The sequence below is a fragment of the Ascaphus truei genome, chromosome 3, assembly GCF_040206685.1.
Source record: "Ascaphus truei isolate aAscTru1 chromosome 3, aAscTru1.hap1, whole genome shotgun sequence".
Classification (NCBI taxonomy): Eukaryota; Metazoa; Chordata; class Amphibia; order Anura; family Ascaphidae; genus Ascaphus; species Ascaphus truei.
Window position 1 is genome coordinate 438,715,895 of NC_134485.1, and position 8,003 is coordinate 438,723,897.

General features: G+C 43.9%; 1 long non-coding RNA gene across 1 annotated transcript in view; it reads left to right on the forward strand.

Moving 5' to 3' along the window:
- The first annotated feature begins 1,611 nt into the window (after positions 1 to 1,611).
- LOC142490557 (uncharacterized) overlaps positions 1,612 to 8,003 on the forward strand; it is a 6,401-nt gene continuing 9 nt past the window's right edge. Inside the window, exons 1-3 of the long non-coding RNA XR_012800103.1 lie at positions 1,612 to 1,762; positions 2,025 to 2,123; positions 7,890 to 8,003. The exon at positions 7,890 to 8,003 is cut by the window's right edge and continues 9 nt beyond it. This is a non-coding gene — a long non-coding RNA (uncharacterized LOC142490557). The remainder of the gene's footprint in view (positions 1,763 to 2,024; positions 2,124 to 7,889) is intronic.

Consider the following 8,003-nt stretch of genomic DNA (forward strand, 5'->3'; position numbering starts at 1 on the left):
GGAGAGGTAGAAGGTAAGGGAGAGGAGGTAACAGGAGATGGGAGAGAGGGACCAGGAGGGGAAGGAATCCCCTAAGTCGTCACAGCGCTCCATGGCACACCTCTGCTCCACCTACCTCTGTGATTGGCTCTCCCCCCTTTATTACCCCAGTTCCTCCCTGGAATCATTGTCCTGCATGGCCTTTGCTAACCTAGTGTGGATCTCCCTGTGCTTGCTTTGTGTCTCTCAGGTTTGGACCCGGCTTGGCTTACTACTCCTCCTCTGGCTCTTGACCCCGGCTTGCACCTCACTATGTTGACTTTCTTTCATCCCTCGATCTCGGCTTGGACCACGACCTTCCGGACCCCTCTCGCCCCGACCCTTGGCCACGGCATCTATCCACCTACTGGCCGGACATCACCTTTACCACACTCCGGACACGCTCCCTCTGCTGCGGGTGCGTGTTACTATACGTCGCACCTCAGTACAGGGACGGGTCTGGTCTGCGGGCAGCACTACCGTGACACACACCTCACACATTTCACCCAATTCACTTGTTACCCCCAAACCCCGTGGCATACGCACAGACCCAGAGGCACCGAGCTTGGTAGCCACCTGGTCCCTCGGAATCCAGGACTTGGAAATCCCACAGTTCATTCACAGGTTATCAACATAATGTATATACCTAGTAAACATAACCCTTTAATAAAATATACTGTGTCCTGTATCTTATGTGTAAGTCCCGTTCTGGTGTCGGGGATGGAGTGAGGGGGTATATACTGCCTACACTCACTCGCCTCATTCTTGGCCCACTCAAAAATAACTTTTAATTTTTTTAAACACAAGAGATCACTCTGAGCTTTATCATAGAGCTGGAGCATCGCCTGAACCCCTATACTAGGTTCAGGGTACCTGGGCACCCCTCCTTATACTAGGGACCCCCTGTAATACTAGGGACCCACTGTATGGTTGCAGATATACATTAACCCCTTCATGCCTGTTTACCTGGTCTGGATGATGCTGCAGCAGGGATCCTGTCCACCGCAAGAACGTTCTCAGGGTCAGAGTTTGGCGGAGTAATGTGCTTGGCTGCAGCCGAGAATCTCACTCGATTCCTGGATCCAACTTTTGGGGTATCCCATAACTCCGGAACCCCGATACATAGCCACATTCTGTAAAGACTTTCTCCGGCAAACCCACCCTGAAACATACAGCCTAGAAATCTCCCGGTCCCAGCACCCCAGGAAAGCCAAATCCCGAAAAATCTTTAATGTCACATAATTTGCACACAGTCACAGTAATGTATTTCTGACACCTAGGTCCAAGAGCTGACACTCTAGGACGTCAACACACGGATCACGGGTAACCAAGTGGGCTTATCCTTTATTAGTGAGCCTGGTTATCCCCTTCACTGTCAATTTCCCCCAAACCCCGTGGCATACGTGTCCCTGCAGCACATAAACACATGATGGTTATTTGTGTTTGAGAATATGTGACACAAACTTTACTCTCAGGAAAGTCACAAATTAATTAAGAAAATGATTATTAATCACATGAGGCAGTTATTAAATTCTGCTATTTGTTTGTTTCCAAAAATGTTCTGCCTGAGAAATGAAATATTTACCCATAAAATAATGTGATTTCTTTCTCACACAGAGTCTGCTGATTCTATAGTGACACATTCCCATCAGGTTCTGTATATAACACTCACCTCACCCTCCATAGTAACACAGACCCGGTGATATTCACAGGTTACTCATCTCAGCTCCATCTCCATCCAACTGTAAGTACAATTATTTCTAATGGTTATTTCTAATAGAGTGATTTTGATATGTGATAAAAGATGAGCCTTTAATATGTAATGTCTATAAGTATTTTCTGCATTTCAGAGTATAAACCCCACTAATACTCCTCACGTGTAATAACTAGATACTATACTGTAAGTAACACTGTATCCCTGGGGTGCAGCCCCCCCAGATATGTCTGATCTGTCCCGTGCTGAGCGTATTATTACACCTGTGATAACCTGTAACATTCTCTAACAGATCTGTAAAGATGCTTCTCTCCCAGAGACCTCTGCTGCTCGCGCTTCTCCTGGGGATAATCTCCATCGTCACATTGGTGGAATCGGCCAAATATGAGACGTAAGAAATGGAGTTTGTGGGACAGAGAAAGGAATAGAGATTTATTGGTGCTGTGTGTAGGGTTGTAGCTGGGGATCCTTCATGTGATGCGTACCTGATATTAACCCTCCTGTGCCTGTTCCATATGCAGCCTGTCAAACGTGTTATTATATCTCTCTGTGTTATTACATCTCTCTGCATGTTATTATATCTCTCTGCATGTTATTATATCTCTCTGCGTGTTATTACATCTCTCTGCATGTTATTATATCTCTCTGCATGTTATTATATCTCTCTGCGTGTTATTACATCTCTCTGCGTGTTATTATATCTCTCTGCGTGTTATTATATCTCTCTGCGTGTTATTATATCTCTCTGCGTGGTATTATATCTCTCTGCGTGTTATTATATCTCTGTGTGTTATTATATCTCTGTGTGTTATTACATCTCTCTGCGTGTTATTATATCTCTCTGCGTGTTATTATATCTCTCTGCGTGTTATTATATCTCTCTGTGTGTTATTTTATCTCTGTGTGTTATTACATCTCTCTGTGTGTTATTATATCTCTCTGTGTGTTATTATATCTCTGTGTGTTATTACATCTCTCTGTGTGTTATTATATCTCTCTGTGTGTTTTTATGTCTCTGCGTATTATTATATCTCTCTGCGTGTTATTATATCTCTGTGTGTTATTATATCTCTCTGCGTGTTATTATATCTCTCTGCGTGTTATTATATATCTGCGTGTTATTATATCTCTCTGCGTGTTATTATATCTCTCTGCGTGTTATTATATCTCTCTGTGTGTTATTAAATCTCTCTGCGTGTTATTATAACTCTCTGTGTGTTATTACTGTATATCTCTCTGTGTGTTATTATGTCTCTCTGCGTGTTATTATATCTCTGCGTGTTATTATATCTCTCTGCGTGTTATTATATCTCTCTGTGTGTTATTATATGTAACAGTGTTTCTGGACCCCACTTGACCCACCCAATCTCACATTGACCCCTGTGGTCTAACCGGTCCCCATTACATGGATGTGTCTGGTGGTGCACCTGTTGGCTACAGGACTCCTGAGTTTCCCGCATGATGTTGGTGGGGATATCTCTTGATGTGCAAGTCCTGTTTAAAAGATTTACCCAGCTGCCTTAAGCATTGATATAAGTTGGTATGTTTGAATATCAAAAGTGTTTTTTTTCCCCCTCTTAACTCTGTGCTGTTAATTGACCAACTGGAACAAGCTGATTTATTGGGGAGGGTCATGTGACTGCTTTAGCTGTATAAAACCTATACCTCTCCTGCATTTTGCAGGCACTGCATTTGGCATTAGATAGTGAGGCATTTAAAGTGAGCTTTTAAGTGATAAATATAGTTAGACTATAGTGTGACTGGGGAATGGATCTTTCTGCAAACTCTTCTGCACAAGGCAACCAGCGGTGAGCTATTCTGACCACACTATGATCCCTGCTGTTTAGTCTGCGCACACACACTTGGCTCACAACAGCTCCATGCAGCATTACCTACCTCTGGCATAATGAACCTGCTTTTTACCTCCACTTTGTTCTTTCTCATGGCCTCATTGAAATGTTACTCTCTCTATCCACTACACACTCTCCACTCCCCCCTCCTGGCCCACGCCCAACATCACCATACACCCTGGACTACTCAATATCCTGAATGTTGGTGGAGAACTCTGATAACCAGCGCTCCAACCACCTCTCACTCAATTGGCAAAAATCATAAAGTTACAACTTGCAAACAACTACTAAAAGTTCTACTCATACTATTACTCTCTTTAGCAGGTGATATTGAACCTAACCCAGGCCCTCCCACTTCAACTCTGTCCCATACCCCTGAGAATACCCCCTTCAAATTCCAAAAAGGGCTATCTCTCATCCATATAAATATCCGGAGTCTGCTGCCCAAACTGGATGAACTAAGGGCATGGTGCCTTATGCATAAACCCAAAGCCATCGTTCTTACAGAAACATGACTAACCCCTAAAACCCCTGATGCACATATTGCCATTCAGGGATACTCAATTTTTAGGAGAGATAGGTCAAAGAGAGGAGGAGGAGTGTTATTTTATATTGCAGACACCTTACAATTTACATTGGTAAACTGCCCCCCAAGACCAACCTCTTTTGAAATCTTAGTTGGCAGAATCTGCCTCCCCTTCTCTAAGCCCGTCCTGATTGCTGGCGTCTACCGCCCCCCTAAAGCCCTTCTACAATCTCTGACTGATATCACCCAGTTTCTTGGCTCCATTTCCTCTCTGAATGAGGAGAGTGAGCTGCTAGTTCTTGGGGATTTCAACTTCAATTGGCTTGACCCTAAAAACCACAAAATCCAGATACAACTCAAGTCACTTAACCTATCACAACTCATTTCCCAACCCACACGGACAAACCTGAAATCGCACAACCATTCCTTGCTAGACTGGATTCTCTCCTCAAACCCACCAGAATCCAATCCTCTGGCATCCTTCCTGATATTTTCAGTGACCATGCAATAGTGTACTGTGTAAGGAAAATTAAACCGCCCCATTCAAGCCCTAAAGTTCTCCTCACTATAACATTTAAAAACTTTAACCCACAACAGTTTCTGGATGACCTTACCAACTGCCCATGGCACAGAATCGATTTAATTCCCGACCCTGATTCTGCGCTCGACTATTTCCAATCCGAGTTCTTAAAACTCTGCGATACCCATGCTCCACTACGCAAAATAAGGGTACGGGGGGCCCACCTTCCATGGGTTACACCTGACCTTATAGCACTCTACCAGTTCAGGGATGCCTTGTGGAAAAGCCTCAAAATAACTGGAACTATCAAGGATCTCAATCATTACAGATGCCTGCGGAACATGTGCACAAGGCAAACAAGACACGCAAAAGCACAATATTACTCTGACAATCTCCTCCAGAACACATCAAACCCAGCTAACTTCTGGAAGGTTATCAACAACATATTCCAGCCTTCTAACCACCAACAACCATGTAATATCACTAAGGGCGATATTACTCTGACAAACCCCACCGACATTGCAAATGCATTCAATGATTACTTTGTGGGGTGTGCTACAAACTTATTAGCAAAAAGCAACCTAAACCACAAACCTGAATCTCATCCTGGGAGTACCCCTAAAGCCCACCCCCTCCCAACATTGCCCACAATTTTCAATTTGGCCCAGTATCCGAAGAGGAGATTATACAAGCGCTCCTCAAATTAAAACTAAGCAGCCAATGTGGACCTGACTTACTACAATATAGGTTCCTAAGACTTGGTGCCCCAGCAATTGCCAAACCAATTGCTTCCATAGTCAACTCTATCCTGTCTGCTGGCCATATCCATAAGACCTGCAAAGCTTCCAGAGTTGTCCCAATCTTCAAAAGTGGGGACAAAAACACTGTCTCAAACTACAGACCAATCTCACTTCTCCCAATCCTGTCCAAAATCATGGAAAAATGTGTCCACTCCCAATTAAGCGATTACTGTAACAAGACAAATTTCCCTAGCCAATTCCAATCTGGCTTTCGCCTCAAACACTCTACCGTAACTACCCTGCTAAAAGTTTGCAATGAAATCCAGTGTGGAATGGAACGGGGTCAACTTACTGGTGCAGTATTCCTAGATTTTGCAAAGGCTTTTGACACAGTTGATCATGCTATCTTGCTCAACAAACTCCAGAGCTCTGGAATAGGGAAGCATGCTTTAAACTGGTTTCAGTCCTACCTATCAGGTAGATCCCAACATGTGTCCATCTCTGGCGCTAACTCTAACCTCCTGGCTATCACCTGTTGTGTCCCGCAAGGCTCTGTTCTGGGGCCCCTACTCTTCTCAGTGTCCATCAATGATCTTCCTTCAGCTTGTCAGGAAGTCTCAATACACATGTATGCAGATGACACAATCCTATATGCACACAGCCATAGCCTCTCTGACCTTCAACACATACGTCAGTCTGACTTTTTCAGACTCGAAAACTGGATTTCCCAAAACAAACTGTTTATAAACACTGACAAGACTGTAACAATGGTGTTTGGGACCAAGAATAAATTTTTAAAGCTTCCAGCAACTGAGCTCCAGATTACAACCAACGCTAACACCACCCTAACCCCTGTCACTAGTTTTAAATACCTGGGCTTATGGTTTGACTCCCACTTAACATTCGGGATGCACATTAATACCCTGACAACCAAGACCTATGCCAAAGTAGGGGTACTTTACAGGAACAAATCCTCCCTAAGTCTCCTGGTGAGAAAACGTATCGCACAGCAGATGCTAATGCCAATTATTGACTATGGGGACATAGTATATGGCTCGTCCCCTTAAACCCACCTTAGCAAACTTAACACCCTCTACAACTCAATTTGTCATTTTGTTCTCCAATGCAACTATAACACACATCAATGCTCAAAGAACTAGATTGGTCATCACTCGAGTCTAGGCGCAAAGTTCACCTTTCCAGTCTTGCCTTCAAATTCTTTATGGGCAAGCTACCCAGCTACCTGAACAAGCTCCTCACCCCTACCACATGCAGCACCTATCACCTGAGATCAGACTCCAAAAGACTGTTCATTGTCCCAAGGCTCAACAAAGTATCCGGCCGCTCCTCCTTCTCTTACCGTGCACCCCAAAACTGGAACAACCTACCGGAGACTCTTACATCCACCACCAGTCTAAGTTCTTTCAAATCTAAGGATGTCACACATTTTAATGTGGTCTGTAATTGTTTCATACGCCCATAATACAAATTATCTTTAACTGTGCATGCAATGTCTTCTATATAATGTATACCCTGCTCATTATGTAACTGTATTTGTAAACATGTATTATTTGTCTTAACTCTGTGCCCAGGACATACTTTAAAACGAGAGGTAACTCTCAATGTATTACTTCCTGGTAAAATATTTTATAAATAAATAAATCAGCAAGACAGGTAGCTGAGGTAGTGTGCTTGAGTCCTACCTACATCCAGTGCAGCGCCTCCACCTCATCAGGATCTCTGCGTCCGCAGGGAGATGGGTCTGATGAGGACCTCCTCTGTGGTGCCTCCTTCTGTGCAAGAACTTCACTCCCACACAGCAAGGGTTTGTTGAACTTGGGCATCTTTATTAACATCCTAGCAGACTGCCCCTCACAGCGGCCATGCTCAGCCGCTCATTCGTTTGCTTGACATCCCTTTAGAACGTTCTTCCCTCCCAATGGAGTTGGATCACCTCTCCCCTCAGGGAGATCACCACCTGTGTCAGGTCCCTGATCACAGTGTAGACACTCTCAATAATGTCTGCCAGCCTTACTGCTGCAGACCTCCAGAACTGTTGAACCTTGAACACTTGATAAACCTTGAACCTCTATAGAACAACCCTAACTTTATACAGTGCTGTGTCTTATATAGACTTAGGAAATAGCCACACCTCTTATGTCACTAATAGTGGACTCAGAGCATGTTACCACTACCCTTGAGTACATATGACACCACACCAGGGTGGGAGGGCAAACCTCCATGATTGATGCTGGCAATCCTGTATACTTACCAGGTTTACTGCCAGCATGAGAAAGAACTGTATACCATTTTTAAACACGGATACATATATATATATATATATATATATATGATATTTTTTTATCTCTGTGTGTTATTATATCTCTCTGTGTGTTACTATCATGCTCTGCAGTTCTTTACTTGCCCCTGTGGCAGCGAATGGGTTAAATCTGAGGGAAATATTTGCCCCTGACTCCCCAGGGGACATTTCCTGACATCAGTTTGTTGTCTTCTTGTCTAGTGAAGAAGATCAGATGTTGGAGACCAAGAGAGAGGAGAATGAGCAGGGAAATCGCATGAAGAGACTGGCAGGTCTCCTGGAAGAAGTGCGATCTCTTCTCACACGGGAGACGCG